The following is a 17,001-nucleotide window of genomic DNA, read 5'->3' as shown; positions in this document are numbered from 1 at the left end:
CCCGATTTGTCCATAGGCTTCAATGTTAAATTATTTTAACATTGAAACTGAGTCCATTTAACATATTCAAAAATGGGAAAAGGCCGAATAAGGGCCATTTCTCATATGCTATGGCCCCGTCATGTGTGTAAAAAATAATGGCCCCCCATTGTGGCCGCCACCCCCACGATTAACGTGAACCCGAAGCGTGGCGAGCACAGCGAGCCCGCAAGGGGCGGCGGTGCGCGTCCTCCGACCTTTTCATTCCCCTACTATCCACGTCGGCGTGGAGTTGAGAATAGATTAGTGTGGCGAGCGCAGCGAGCCACCGAGCCCGAAGCGTGGCGAGCGGATGCTGATACCTGTGAAGCCCGCGACGGGACGCAGGGATCTGTGAAGGTATCAGCGTCCCCTCACGGGGCTCGCCAAGCTTCGGGCACGGTGGCTCGCTGCGCTCGCCACACTAATCTATTCTCAACTCCACGCCAACGTGGATAGTAGGGGAATGAAAAGGTCAGAGGACGCGCACCGCCGCCCCTCGCGGGCTCGCTGCGCTCGCCACGCTCCGGGTTCGCGTCAATCGTGGGGGTGGCGGACACAATGGGGGGCCATTATTTTTTACACACATGACGGGGCCATACCCAATGAGAAATGGCCCATATTGGCCCTTTTAACATTTTTTACTATGTTAAATGGACTCAGTTTCAATGTTAAAATTTTTTTTACATTGAAGCCTATGGACACGATGGACCCGATTTCTCCATAGGCTTCAATGTTAAAATAATTTAACATTGAAGCCTATGGAGAAATCGGGTACATCGCGTCGGTCGCGTCGTGTGCGTTTTGGTATGCACCCGACGCGACCGACACGATTTTTTCCGACACGACCACCACGATAGAAATCGTGGTGGCCGTGCTAGGAAACAAGTAACATTTTTTGTATTGGTACTCTTAGTAAATTTCCCCCGATATATTTATCTTAGTTTTTTGTATTGCATCTATTCAACATAAATAGTAAATGTCCACATTTGTGGACATTTAGCAACTGTGCATATTTTGTATCACTATATATTCTATAGGTCTGTGTGTGGTTCCTTAGCTGGATGGCGCTGTAGGGGTAAAGGCTGTGCTCTGATTGACTCTAGGAGAATGTGATAAAGCCAATCAAACCTAGCAATCTTCTTTTTTGCCTAGCAGCAGCCTAGAGAGTGGAGGGGCCAAGCCAAATTTTCATTGTCCACATCAACAGAAAGTGACAATTCTGTTGTAGGAGGATAATATTGTTCAAACGGTACTTGTTTCCTAGCACGGCCACCCCGATTTCCATCGGGGTGGTCGTGTCGGAAAAATCGCGTCGGTCGCATCGCATGCGATTTGGTCGCATGCGATGCGACCGACCCGATTTTTTAATTGAATAAAAATGTGAATAGGGTCCCTGGGACCCGATTTTACATTGGATTCAATGTAAAATATTCCCTAGACCCCCAATTTTACACCGTAAACCCCACCCCACAATTGACGTGAACCCGAAGCGTGGCGAGCGCAGCGCGTCCTCCGACCTTTTCATTCCCCTACTATCCACGTCGGCGTGGAGTTGAGAATATAAAGTGTGGCGAGCGCAGCGAGCCACCGAGCCCGAAGCGTGGCGAGGGGACGCGTATAACTTCACAGGTATACACGTCCCCTCGCGGGGCTCGCTGCGCTCGCCACGCTTCAGGCTCGGTGGCTCGCTGCGCTCGCCACACTTTATATTCTCAACTCCACGCCAACCTGGATAGTAGGGGAATGAAAAGGTCGGAGGACGCGCACCGCCGCCCCTCGCGGGCTCGCTGCGCTCGCCACGCTTCGGGTTCACGGCAATTGTGGGGTGACGACGGGGACATATATAATGTGAAATGGGTCATATTGGCCCATTTCACATTTTTTACTATGTGAGATGGACTTAATCAAGTCCATCTCATCTTGTGCCATTATAATGGCACAAGACCGACGCGATGCTACTGATTTCAATGTTAAAAAATATTTTAACATTGAAGCCTATGGCAAAATCGCGGGCATCGCGTCGGTCGCGTCGGGGCCAATGTTAATGGTCGCGACCGATGCGATGCCCGCGATTTTCCCTTTGCCGGCAAAATGGACCTGATTTCAAAGGAAATCGGGTCCATCGCGGGCATCGTGTACCTTAACTTAAAGGTACACGATGCCCGCGATTGTGGCCGTGCTAGGAAACAAGTACCGTTCAAACAAATGTGTCCACTTATGTTGTTGCTAGCAGTGCCGCACTGCATGCTAACTTCAGCTCCCACTGGTGGGTCCCTTTTTCATGAAATACAAGATTCAGCAATCCACAGTGCAAGCAAAGATATCAAAGGACACATCTACTGTATATGTATGAATAGAGTCGCAAGAATTCATCTTCAAATGGGACAGAAAATGAAAGGCGTGCATGGTGTGAACAGTGTATTGTCAGGCATGTGCAAGAACATTTTTCATGTCAACCAATACAACAAGTTTATGGGAGGAGTAGATCTATGCCATAGGATTGCGTAGCAATGATTCCATTGTAAACACATGGATCCTTTTCAAACCTAGAGAAAAAACCAACATGAGTTTATTATGATTCAAAGCGAAAATGCTTAGGGATGCCTACTAACTCTAGTGTGGAAACACAACCTAACACACCTAACACACCAAAACGTTGGCAAAATGTTTGACCTGAAATAAGATTGGATGGAATTGGACATTATGACCCAAAAAAATGTATCTTTTAATTCCTCCACTATGCTATGACAAAAACTGTACCAGACACATTCACTACATTGTGGAAAATGCAAAGATTCAGTATGTCTAGAAAGAATGGAATAATTTCATATTTACCAAGCATCAAAGACCAATGTACTCGTTTATGTGGCCATTTACTTTTTCTGGATTTTCGCAGATTACTTTTTTCTTTCTTTTCTGGTCAATAAAATATACGCAAAAAAAAAAAAGTGTATATATATCTATGAAATTATAAATTTGTCCCTGAAGAGGTTAAATGTATAATCCTTAAACCTTTTGAGTGCTAAGTGAATTAGTCAAAATAGGTGTGAAAATTGGCAAGCAAACATTTGGAAATATAATCTTTTTTTACACAACATTATTTATTTGAATTTATATAACAAACGTGAGTGACGGCGGCATTTTTAGCATATATTTTAAGCTCTCACAGAGATGTTGGCACTCAAAAGGTTAAAGCATCAATACAGACTTCATGCTTAAGAATTCTTCTAAACATCATCCACATTTTCTCTGCCCTGTCTCCCTTGTAACTTGCTAAGATCATTCTCTTTTATGGCTAGGACTAACCTCAGGAGAGCAAGAAATATTTTATATTTGGAGCAGGTTAAGCACACTGATCTGGAATTCGGCCTTCCCTCACATCAAAATCTATGGATTTTGAGATTCTGTCTAACAAATGCATTATTTTTCCCTATTAAACATATACATTTGAATTAAATGACCTTCAATGTTTCAGTTATTAGTCAGATTTCTTTTTTAAAAAATTTGTGTTGCTTTCATTTCATTTTTCTCGAGTTGCTCATACCCCAATTGAGGTTGATGACCACTGCTATTAAGTAATGGACAGTGCACCCCGATAAATAACTCATCTTGCACTGTTTCCTCAACAGAATGATTGAATAATTTGTAAGTACACAGATCCATAGAGCAAAAGAATGAAGGTGACCTTACCATGACCTCTCCGGTCCAGTTTGAGCTCTCATATCGATTACCATGCCTGGAACTTACTGGTTACAATCCACACTTTTGTTCAGAATGATGGTGTCATATATTTTGTTTGGCGTGTCTTAAAAATTAACTTTTTCACTTTGCATATATTAATTTTACATGATAAAGATTTTTAAATGTGCTTGTATATCTGGGAATGGGCTCACCTGTACATAACAAACTACAGGAAATTATCTAAATTCTTCAATTAACCTACAGTACACATGGAGACAAAACCTAAGGAAGATAGTTGAGAGGGGCTCCATCTGTACCCTCAGTTTAAAACCTCAGGGGATTTTGATAGGCCTTGGATTGAATGAAAAGTGTCTCTTAAAGGAGATGGCTTCAGATTACTTCAGCAATAACAGGAACAAATTTCAATATTTATAAATGTGTATAATACAGGTTACTTCCCTCAGAAATGCTGGATGGGTAAATCTGCTAGAATATAACCCAAGCCTGCCATGGATCTGCTAGCATAGAGGGCCTGATTCAGGTCCCATTGGATCTGCAGAGCATGCTGCAAGCACTTATGTTTGTTACTTTACGCAGGCACCAGACTCGTACAGTGCACTTTGTAGTACTTTGTAGTTTATAGACAGTCAGTGCTTGACAATTTTCTGCCATTTGGTGGCAGGGAGAAGGTGGCTGCCATTTTCCATAGTTGCCTTTATTTTGGGGGTGTGACGAGGCTAGGCTTGCCGCTATTTCCTGCTGGCTTGCGAGACGCCATGGGTGACACAGCTGGCTGATGATGTATGGATGGTTTAATGGTTTTCATTGAGCACTGAGTTCATGGTTTTGATTCTTATCATGGCCCTAACTGTGTGGAGTTTGTATTTTCTCCTCATGGTTTTGTTGGATTATTCTGGGTACTCTGGTTTCCTCCCACAAACCAAAAATATACTGGTAGATTAATTGGTCAGGGCCATTTGGGTAGTTTCTATTGTCATTATGATTTAAAAAGAGTTGTTTGACAATAAATGGCTTCACCCAACCACTAACCATGAGTGAAAGAAAAGTTTGTGAGTTTATCAATCATATTCTCTGACTAATGGCCAGAAAATCACAAATTCTGCTAGGGTATGTAAACTTATGAGCACAACTGTATGTATTAACTCCAATTGAAATTCCCTGTACCTTACCATAAACTCAGAGATGGTCTATGACATTTCCACCGAGTACCAACTGTTGTTTACTTTCAGAACTGTTTCAATATCAGGATTCTTGGTAAAACATCTGTGTATTATGAGATCAGCTTGATTAAAGGCTCCAGTACTTATTGAAAGCTACAGAGAACAGTATAAATCCCGTAGTCTCAGTGGACTAAAACGTCAGAACCAAACTTTTTATATATGATCAATTTAATTTCACAATGAATTCAACAAATGTACTCCACACACTGCTGCCAATAAACATTTAGCTTCCCTGCATTCTAGTGAAATGATGTTTGCGAAACTATTTCCTTGCATTTTGCTTGTTTTACATTATTACCAAGTTGTAATGTTCATTTTTTGTTCATTTTCCAATGTAATTACCAGGACCATAAAATAAAAATAAGCTGAAGAGCATGTTTTATCTGTCTTAATTTATTTTTTTATTTTATGTTCATTTTATAGGAGAATAAGCCCTAAACCGTCTACTTATTTCACATTTTACTGATTTTTTGGCAAATAGCAAGTTGATTCTATTTGCATACAAATTGGTTTATAACGTCCGTATGTTTCCACTGTGTCACATAACAAATCTTTTGTTTTCTTGTCTTGCAGATACATCTACAGTATAACCAAGAAATGGAAGGTTAAATAAGACAAAGATAAAAAAGAAAATATCTAAAAAGAAAAAGGTATGTGCTGTTATATTAGAGAATGTCTTCATGCTCCTGTACATAGAGATTGTTTTCTGCGTAATTTTGTTCTGAGTGCACTCTGCATTTCCATTTATTTCTATGACAAATGTGATGGAAGTGCAGGTCATGGTGTACCTATTTCTTCAAAGGCTTCCTTCGTAAAAAACTAAACAAAAAAACATGAGCTGTATTGTTGATCTTTATGTTCTTTTATAATATACTCAAAGTTATTAGACGGTAAGTTTAAAGCTTGTAGCAGAAGTACCTCAGCAAACAATGTAGATCCATTTTCTTGCTGTAGGCTTTTCACTCTCTCGCTCACTGGCTGATGGAATTAGTTTATCTCATATACTATTAGGCTTTTTCTGACAATGTACACAGTGTAATCGAAAGAGGTAATATTTTAAATGTCTGGTAAATTTTCCTTAAGGGGTGTACACACGCTTCGATTTTGAAAGGTTTTCGATTCAATTTTGCTTATAGAAGCAAAATCGAATGACTTTTCAAATGCTTTCTAGCTGCATTTGATTCGATGCACGCTCCTGGTTTCTCTATATCGAAAAAGAAAAATAGTCTGTGCAGGCAAGGAAATATTGGGTACTTGTGTATTTTGGCGGCGCCCATCGCATCGCATACCATAACGCATGCGATGGTATGTGATGCGACGCGATTTCGTTGGTTAGTGTACGATGGCATACATTTTTCAAATTGTATGCCATTGTACATGGCATACAATGCCATACGATGCGATGCGATTAAACATTGTATAAGCACCCTAATGGGTGCTTATACAATGTTAAGCACCCTAATGGGTGCTTACAATCTTAAATGCACCCCCACGCCACCCCCCCACTATAAACGTGAACCCGAAGCGTGGCGAGCGCAGCGAGCCCGCGAGGAGCGGCGGTACGCGTCCTACGACCTTTTCATACCCCCACTATCCACGTCGGCGTGGAGTTGAGAATAGACTAGTGTGGCGAGCGCAGCGAGCCACCGAGCCCGAAGCGTGGCGAGCGGACGCGGATACCTGTGAAGCCAGCGAAGGGACGCGTTTACCTGTGAAGGTATCCGCGTCCCCTCGCGGGGCTCGCTACGCTCGCCACGCTTCGGGCTCGGTGGCTCGCTGCGCTCGCCACACTAATCTATTCTCAACTCCACGCCGACGTGGATAGTGGGGGGATGAAAAGGTCGTAGGACGCGTACCGCCACCCCTCGCGGGCTCGCTACGCTCGCCACGCTTCGGGTTCACGTTTATAGTGGGGGGGGTGGCGTGGGGGTGCATTTAACATTGTAAGCACCAATTAGGGTGCTCAAAAGCACCCTTTAGGGTGCTTATACGATTTTTAATCGTATAGGGGTCAAAATCGCGTTGCATCTCATCGCATGCCATCGGGTACATGGCATGCGATGCGATACGTTCATCGTACGATGTACATCGGGGGCGCCGCTATAATACACAAGTACCAAATATTGAATTCAATCCAGTAAATTGAATGTGCATACTGCGCCTTGATTGCAAATGGAATTTGATATCAATTTTGACATTGAATGCAAAGTGCAGATCGAATGTGAAATCGAATGAAAAGCAATTGAAAGCAAATTGAATCGAAAGTAAATTGATGCGTATGTACACACCTCTACATTACTAGACATTGGCATTCTGTAGTTAATAACGTTTTCATATACAGTATGATCATGACCAGTCCTCAATAAAATTATTAATAGACCTGTCTATCCACAAACTGTACGTTTGGGCTTAATTTTGGTCAGTGTTGAACTGAATATCCTTGTATATTTTTATTTTTGTTTCCATTTAGTGTTGGTATCAGTGGCATCACAATTGGGGTTGTTACTGTGTCGGAGCTGGAACTGCACTCAAACTGGTCCTCATTGGCAGTCTGCTTCCCTGGAACCTCCAAAGTGACAAAACGGGGTTTGGGCTGCAAGTGAGGCCATGCCCCTTAACCACTAATCCACATTTCCATTTTACCAACACAAGTCTTCAGCTTGTGGCCTATTTCAGACTTGATCACAAGACAAATTTGTTCTCTATATGGGCAAAACCATGTGCACTGCAGGTGGGGCAGGTGTAATATGTGCACAGAGTAATATTACTAAATCTAAATTATGTGTAAAAATAAAGCAGTCCGTATTTACCCTGCACAGAAAAGAAATAACTCACCCAAATCTGAAGGTCCATACACACTGGGCGGCTATGCCCATTGTGTATGGACAGCGATGATCGCATTCATCGCGGGGGGGAAAGCCTCTCAGTGCATACACACTGAGCAGCTTTCCCCTTGCCTGGCGCCGACGGAGGGGGGAGGACGGCGTTGCATAGCAGAGCACTATGCAAAGCCGCCCTGAAAGCCGCTCATCTGCTGGTATAACCAGCAGATGAGCGGCTTTCCCGGCGATGTTGCGCGAGCACGCAGCAGCGCTCACCATTCATCGCCGGGCCATACACACTGGACGGCTTTGAGCTGAAAGCCACTCAAACCTGCTGCTTTGAGTGACTTTCAGCTCAAATTCACCCAGTATGTATGGGCCTTTCTCTCTCTGCACATGTTACATTTGCCCTACCTGCAGTGCACATGGTTTTGCCCATTTTGTCCTGTGATTAGGTCTGAATTAGGCCCATTGCATCCACCACACAATGTGTCACCAGTATTAGGGACACCCCTGTTTATTATTAGTAGTAGTAGTATTTTGTTATACATTTCCAATAAAGAGACTAAAATAATACCTTCTCTCAATTTAGCAAATGTTTACCCTGGAGAAATCAGAGATTTCTCATGTCATAACCAATTTTGTGTCACTTACTGCCATTACCACAGACCTCTATGGTAACTGTGGCCTAAGTCCATTTGACATGTGGCAAAACATTGTTAACGCCATCGCAGGAATGTGCGCACCAGTTAAACTGGAGAGGCATCACTATGTCAATATTCTATGAGCCCACACTTGGACTTCACCAGTATGACATAGTTGACTACCCTCCTGCATTCTGCAGGAGACTCCCTGAAATAACAGCAATCTTCCTCTCTCCCTTATTAGTCTAGCAATCTCCCTCATGTCACCTAGCCCACATTACACTGTTACATTTTTTTTGGGGAAAAAAGCAATGAGAGATAGATACATTTACATTGAATCATCAGCACCATTTCCCAGCACTTTACCAAGTATAGTAGCTCTTACTAACTGCTTTGGGGCTCATCTACATTTTGATCTAAGTCATTTTAAAAGATTCCTCTCAGATGTAGCAGTACACACCCACGCTCCTAGTTGCCACTTTCACAATCTCTTTTCACAATATATGGAACTAGACACGCCCTTTAAGTGGAGCACTGTGCAATATTCTATTACCAATTATAATCTCCCTGAAACTCGTTTTCAAAAGTAGGCAAGTATATAGTATGAGGCTGCTGGTCAGAGGAAGAGAATATCCATATCCACATTGCAGCCCCAGATTGTAAAATACTGTTACGCATGTATTATTTATTACTTTGATAATTCAGCCACTGAACCACCAATGATTCAACGATAAAACCTTTTTTTCTCTATAATATGTATAAATTACATTTTCAGGCACCTGTTTAATTTTCTTTGGGCATGCTGCTGAGACCTGGATCTCTCTCACTGGTGGCAGTGAGTTGTTTACAGAGTCATTTGGTTTCTAGGGTCGTACTACCCTAATATAAAGTACACTCTGACATGAATGCATGAACAACAAAATCCACAGCCCATAGTGATAGGTGACATAACTGTGCGTGCTGTTGCATTTATAGCACAGATTTTGTGCATCTGCAATTTTGCAGATGCTCATTCATTTTTGCTCAGCAATAAGCAGGTCAGGTGGCATTGTGCCTACTGCTATTTTTTTTCAAACAATTTGATACTGGTACATACAGTATATGCTAGATATCATGCATTTTGCTGATGATACAGTTTACAGTCATTTTCTGCTTTTTGCTTATTTAGGGCATATTTTTTAATTATTGCGCTCTACACCCAGTAATTATATTTACTTATCCTTGCTATTCACAACAATAAAAAAATTATTGATCACTGGGAAGTATTAAAAATTACCCTCAAGGGCAAAGACTTCAAAAGTAACCTGTGAGTGCGATGGGCCAGAAGTGCTATTTCGATCACTTTACTTCTCCTTTGGCAGCGGTGTGCACTACTGCACATGTGTGGTCTGCTGATGGTCTGCTGATGGTCTACAGGTAACTTGCAGGAAGTAGCCCATAGTCTGTCTTGCTTCGTGGTACCTAGCTAAACCTATCGATAGACTGAAATTATATATGAATTGTGAGAATTAGTAGTGCATCCAAGAAAAATAAATGTAATGAATAAGTCCTTGTACAGGTCATGCTGGGAACCAGCTTAGTACAAAAGTTTAGGAAGAGGCAGGGAAAGTTCACATATTTGTGGGCTCATTTACCTGTACATTTGTAAAGCTGCATTTATACAGTTGTAAATGGTCAGTTAAGGTGCAACAAATGTGGAGTCATTTTCTAATGTTCAAGAGGTGATATTCAAGTGTCACAACATTCAAGTATTTTCAGTGTTTACCCAGGGGTGTATATTGAGGGCGGAGCACGCGTTACCGGTGCCGAGAGATCAAAGGACGCCGGAGCTGCGTGCCGCCGGCTCCCCCGCCCTGCTCGCCCGCTCCCCCACCTAGCTGCAGCGCTTAGTTACAGTGCTAGTAGGAGTGGAGGTATATGTTACTGCTCAGACTTTGAGCAGTTAACGATTAGACTAAAAATCCCATGAGGCCATACTTTGCCCTGGCAGGAAGTCTCACACAGATTAACTTGTGAGACAGTGGAGAGCGGGAACCGCACTGGTGGGATGCCTGCATGCAGAGTGAATGCAGTTGAGACAATAAGGCTGTTCGGGAGGGAGACAGCTCTGCAGTTCCCTCCCTCCCCCTACCTCCCCTGTGTTCATCTAAGCAGCAGTGTCAGGAAGAGGGACTCCTCCGTGCACAATATGTGCTGCCTTTTTCACTGACAGGGTTAAGATCTTTTTTTTTATAAGATAATTAAATTGGTAGCTTATTCAGTATTATCTGTTACTATTCACCTCCTGCAAACAAATTGGTGTGGGTGTGTGTACATATATAATGGGTATCATGTGTGGCCTTATGTGCATTACGGCATGTGGCTTTATGTTTAATGTGCATTAAGGTGTGTCTTATAATGTTAGGTTGTGTCCCCTTTTTGCCACGCAAGAGCCCCACCTACTAAAAATCGGGGTGGGGGTTTTTGCGAAACATGCCCTTGCTCCGGGCATCGTGGCTCCTAGCTACACCACTGCATTTACCTGCCTTGTGAATTCCTAGTGGTTCTACTCTGTATTCCTTTGCTCCATGCTGCTAAACAGCTAATTGTTAGTTTGAACACTGCAGGCTGATTACAGCACCTGGGTGAGACCTTGCACAGTCTCCTTGATTAGCAAACCTGTAAGGTAATAGCCCAGTGTCTGACAGATGAGCTCATTAGCGCCTTATTAAAGGCACTTCCTGGCAGGTGCTCCATGCCAGAGTATAGGCTCACAACCTGCTCCAGCGTTCCTTGTGCTTCATTCCCCAGACTTCCAGTGATTGACCTTGGCTTTCCCGTGACAACTCTCCTGCTTAATCCTTCTGTACTGCTGCCAGTGTTTTCCTGTTAATGACCCGGCTTCACCTCGACCCTTCTCGTGCCTACTCCCTGTGTACTGCATCCATGATATCCTGTGTATGACTTTGGCTTGTTCTGTGACCATTCTCCTGCCTGTTCCCTTAGTACTGCTTCCTGAGAACTCCCAGTGTATGACCCGGATAGTCTGACCATGAGTATTCCAGAGCGTATCCTCCCGTACTCCCAGTGTCTACCAGCACCATGTAGGAAACCTGACCAGGGGACCGCGACCGGCGTACCGTGTGCAGCGAAGCCCAAATCCCGCTTGGAGGTCACTGGCGAAATCCACCGGTATGGTGACTCCGCACCCCTGAGTCAGGCAGGTCAAGCCAATTCCCGGTCTGGTATTCACCATCCCGAGTCTAAAACCGTGACACCAAGCTTCTGTAATCGAGCCACAAGGAGCTGAATAAAGTATGAACAAAAAGGATGAGACGTGGAGGGCACGAAAATTGTGAACTGGAGGTTAATTGCAGGGGTTGACTTAAGAGCCATAGAGCCCAGGCAGGAGGTGCAGGATTCTGTGCGACTTTACCTGGATTTTTAAAGCGGCAATTATTTATGTGGCAAATCCAGATTGGTGTTGCAGTGTAAATGATTGATGCTTTAAAAATCCACACCGCCTGCTTGCAGACAATTACCTTTTACCCCTAGAATGAGTGCTCCTTGTCTTGCTGATGGTAAGTGATTTTCTCTATACAAGCCACAAACCAAGTCTACTGTATGACTATCAACAATGGTGCCATAATTGGTTTTAAAAGATGATGGTAAACCATTGACTGGAAACCAACAATGTTTCACCACAATGATCGCCATTACTGAGCACCTTAAACTGCGTGGAATGCTGGACTTACTAAACGCTGATGCTGCAGAAGAAACTTAAAGTGACACGATTTGATTAATCTTAAGCAACGGAAGACTTCTTCCACCATTGGGAGACTTCTTCCTCTTCTTCCGCCATTACCAATATTATTTTCAAGTATCTCCAACTGCAGCATACCCACAGGGGCACACATACCCCAGGTTGGGAAGCACTGACCTAGGTCAAAGGTATTCAATCGATTGTATCCTTGATTGTCTTGATTTATAGTTTTAAAACTATTGTTATGAGGCTTCATTACTTGTATCAGCTGCTTTAAAGTCATTGCAAAGTAGATTGGGAAAAGAAAAGCAGAAATCTTTACACTGTGGAAATGGCTCATGTCTGCAGTTCTGTAGTAGTCTTGAAGGCAACCTCACATGTGTGTCCAAATACATTCAAGTCAAAATCACTGCTTTAAAATAGAACACTATACAATCCTTCTTTGGAATTAAACCTTGTTAAATGTATGAAGAGTTTTTATTATGTGAAATGCTTTATCTCATTAATTAGAGAGATGCTGCTTATATTCAAGTGTTAGAGGTGTCTCATTATCACAGTAACTCTTCTGACTTTATTCCCTCAGAAATCCATTAGCTTAGTTTGTGAATAAAAATATCTAGGTTAAATCATACAGGTAAAGAAAGAACTTTAATAATATACTACAAGGAATTGTCCTCCAGCTGCGCAATAGACCGTTTAGCATCATGCACCCTCTCTTGCTATATAAATTTATTGTACCGAATGACTAGAAGCATTACTTCACTTTTCAGCCTGTTCTCTTACCCCATCTATTCTATATTCATTAGAGAAAGACGTTCTGTTTTCTTTGTAGACAATTTGCTGCTATTAGTAATATTCATGTGTTACCCCCTTCGTATCCATGTATAGTGCTGCAGTATGAAATGTACCCGTCCTGTAGAAAACGACAACAATTAAAGTGCAGCGTGCTTGGTTTTTCTGCTGATGCAGTTTTAACCCACAATGCTTAGTTCACTCCATTACATTTAACTAATCAGAATGGTGTGCTTCACTAGCTAAGGCCACATGCTCATTGTATTGTTTTAAAGCATGTCAGATGCAATATCAAAAGCTATTGAAAATGATTTGATTCTGATAGTATCAAACATATTATAGGAGAATGAATGTGTATGTAAATGCATTCTGATACGTGGTAACACTAATTTAGATTTTTATGGTCTATAATATGAAATACATTTAAGATGGGGTTTTTTTTTTATCACTCTTACCGCCAGATGAGACTACAAAGTTAGGACACTTAAAAAGGAAATTAGGTTCTATACCAGTGGCTTACAAACTCATGGCGCCCTACAGTATCAACATTTTTTTTCCCCAGCATCCCTAGTATAAAAGTTTTTGATTGATATATTTTATAACATAAAATTAAGTAATTTTTGCCTACCTGTCACTCTTAGGGTCAGGTATATGGTAGTGTTCACGTGCTTAGGCTTGTCCACCGAAATTATGTTTAGCAGCCATTAGCACTGGTTGTCCCCAGGGCCGCTATCAGGGGGTGCTGTGGGAACATCTGTCCGGGACCCGGCCACTCTGACAGAGAGTGAAGGGCCCGGACAACCCATTCGCCCACCAACCAATTTTTGGCATGTGCTTCAACCCCCCTCCCCCCCCCCCCCTCTGCCTTGGCCTGTGTACCCTCTCATACTCCTGTGCAGCTCCCTCCTCTCCTAGGAGTAGAGAAGCTGGATGTCTCCACCCTCTGGCCAGGAACCGACACCCCTCACCCAGAGCTGCCGGCCTCATGCAGAAGTAGCTTGCCATTACCGCTCCGTGAGGCCAACCCCACCAGCAGTGACTCTGGGGACACCCGGGCGTCCCAGTCTCCTTGTGGCCACATCACACACAGTAAGTGTGTTTCTATATATATTCTGTGTGTATGTGTTTGGATGTATGCTGTGTGTGTGTGTGTGTGTGTGTGTGTATATGTGTGTGTCTGTCTCTGTGTATATATGAATGTATGCTGTGTGTGTTTTGTATGTATCTATGCAGTGTGTTTTTTGTGGGCCTTGTGCCTGTTTTTTTGTGGGCCTGATTGCAGTACAAATTTGTTCTCAAAATGGGCAAAACCATGGGCACTGCAGATGGGGCAGATATAACATGTGCAGAGTTAAATTTGGATGGGGTGTGTTGAAACTGAAATCTAAATTGCAGTGTAAAAATAGTGCAGCCAGTATTTACCCTGCACAGAAACAAAATAATTCACAGAAATCTAACTCTCTCTATGCATGTTTCATCTGCCCCACCTGCAGTGCACATGGTTTTGCCCATTTTGAGAACAAATTTATACTGCGATCAGATCTGATCTGAGTAAGGGCCTGTGTGTATGTGTTTGTTGTTTATTGTGTGTATGTTTGTAGTGTGTGCATCTATGTATGTTCTGTCTTTGTGTATTTCTATGTGTTTATGATGTGTGTGAGTGATAGAATATTGTATTTATGAATGCAGAGTGTGTTGTGTGTGTATGTATATGTGGGGGCTCACACATCAGTATTGGAGTAGTATATATATCATACAAAAGGAACACATTCCACTAAGTACTCATGCACTCTGTAGTGCATGAGGACAATACACTTAGGAGGTTATTCTAGTTCATTCGCAACGGGGGGAGCACGATGTTTGGCACATGGGCATTTATGAATAGTGTGCTACTCTGGGCTTTCTAGCTTATGCTGTTTTTTTGCATTTAGATATAGCACTAGGGACCCCCAATATACAGAGAAGCCTTGACGATGGCTTCCATACACATAATTTGAGCAAATATATGTAACCAATATCTCTAATATCTCTGAATTCTATTATAATGTAGTGTTCTCTATTATCATGTAGTGTTCTATTATCATGTACTGGTTACTAATACCATTCAGTGAGCTGGGAGAAACCATGGATTGTTACTTACTCAGTATTACCCTTCCCTTCCATGCACCTGAATGGTATTACTAAAGTATTAGAGCACCTGCCACTATCTATATGTATGTTACATTGTAAAACATCTCATATAATTAATAATGATAATAATAACATAGTAAAATGTAACTGTGCAGAATACTGATACATTTTATAAAAGAAATACTGTATTTGACACTTGTCTCCTGCGCCATACTAAAATTTATATAGCCAGTTCATTTATAAAGCAATCAGAGGATCGCCATCTAATCCTTTATAATGAAAGCTATCATAACCATGCCCTCTCTCATGATGTGCTTTTTCCTCTCTTACAATATATATATATATATATATATATATATTTATAGCTATAGGAAAAACAATGGCGGCACTCGTAGGCTTAGTGAAAAAATAGTTGATTTATCAATTCATCACTCGTGAAAAAGATAACCGACGTTTCGGGGATGTACCCCATTTTCAAGGTGCAGGAAAAACAACAACGTTGGGGATATGTGCTCTCCTAGGGATCCAAGCAGCAAGTGGAGGAGAGCACATATCCCCACACCTGAGGGATCTATTCCAAAAATTTATGGTGATTAACCCCAGAAGTCCACGGTTTATGAAAACTAATCTGCGGATATAATTAACCTATGGATCTAGTATGGTTGCATTTACCACTGAATGTGCTTCCAATTAAATCCTAGGAGAAATTCCACCGCAATCCTATAGAGGTTCTTCTAAAGAAAATTACTCATTTTATATTATATGTTCTGTGAATAAGGTTCTATCTTTTGGTCCATAATTTATCGGACCTTCATGGATATTTGTCCACAATCAAATTTGACCTAACTTTTAAAGACATAAAATGTTGTATTCCAAATAAAAGATCACAAACCCCTGATGAAGCTTCTTTTGGAGGCGAAACGCGTTGGGTACTGATCACGGTTTTCAAAATAAAAAGAAATTTTCTTCAAAAGAACTACCTTGAAAGAATTCTTTGATTCTATTACTGATTTTATTATTGTTTTATTGTATAAATTATATGGACATTACAAGAAAAGGGCGCTGAAGACACTATTGTGTAGTGTATTGAAGGTGTTTGCAGTCCCAGCTAGTAGGGGATTGAATGTCAACAGCGACCGATATAGAGTTCGAATATAATAGCACAATTTTAGAGATTTTGTGTTGGAATATATATATATATATATATATATATATATATAGAATTGTAGTGATTGAAGCGTCACTCCAGGTCTTTGTGCAATGGATTTTTATTAGTGGTGTCACCACTAATAAAAATCCATTGCACAAAGACCTGGAGTGACGCTTCAATCACTACAATTCTACATACAGGGTTATCCTAACCCAGGAGCTGGCACCCAGGCGAGAAGTGGACCCAGTAAGTCGGCAGAGTGACGGCCTTTTCTGCAGATGTATATATATATATATATATATATATATTAATATATTATATATATATATATTATAATATATATTGTAATATATATACATATATTGTAATATATATATTATATATATATCGCATAATAAATATATTAATATATATTCACAAGTATATTATAATATATATATATATATTTTTTTTATAATTAAATGGGGGATGGCCAGGTATGGTCCACCGGAGCGCCCCAAGCGGGGGGGGGGGGCGCTCTGGCGCTTACTCGCTCCACGGGGGAAGGGGCTGGCGGGTGATGCGGCCGGCGCTGCATGGCTCCACGGGGTGGGGGGGGAGGTCGGGGGATGATGCGGTGAGAGCTGTCGCATCGCTCAACGAGGGTGGTGGGTGATGTGGTGACGGACGGCGAGTCGCTCCGGAGGTGCGGGGGGGGAATTGAGCCCCCCTGTCTAGTATACACATACACATGCCATTTAAATAAATATATAGGTGGGCAGTTTGCATTTAAATAAAT

The 17,001-nt window shown here is 42.0% G+C and overlaps 1 protein-coding gene and 1 pseudogene across 7 annotated transcripts in view; one reads left to right on the top strand and one right to left on the bottom strand.

Annotated features, from left to right (window-relative positions):
- ARVCF (ARVCF delta catenin family member) overlaps positions 1–17,001 on the top strand; it is a 576,304-nt gene that overhangs the window by 235,868 nt on the left and 323,435 nt on the right. For all 7 annotated transcript variants that reach the window (XM_083149627.1, XM_083149617.1, XM_083149662.1 and 4 more), the window contains one exon: positions 5,517–5,593. The gene's annotated coding sequence lies outside the window, so the exon portion shown is untranslated. The remainder of the gene's footprint in view (positions 1–5,516; positions 5,594–17,001) is intronic.
- The window catches only part of LOC146007530 (proteasome subunit alpha type-3-like), a 51,012-nt pseudogene that overhangs the window by 22,074 nt on the left and 11,937 nt on the right, over positions 1–17,001 (bottom strand).

This window comes from Crinia signifera, chromosome 1 (genome assembly GCF_055691185.1).
Source record: "Crinia signifera chromosome 1, ASM5569118v1, whole genome shotgun sequence".
NCBI classification, from domain to species: Eukaryota; Metazoa; Chordata; class Amphibia; order Anura; family Myobatrachidae; genus Crinia; species Crinia signifera.
This window is presented reverse-complemented; position numbering and strand designations above follow the sequence as displayed.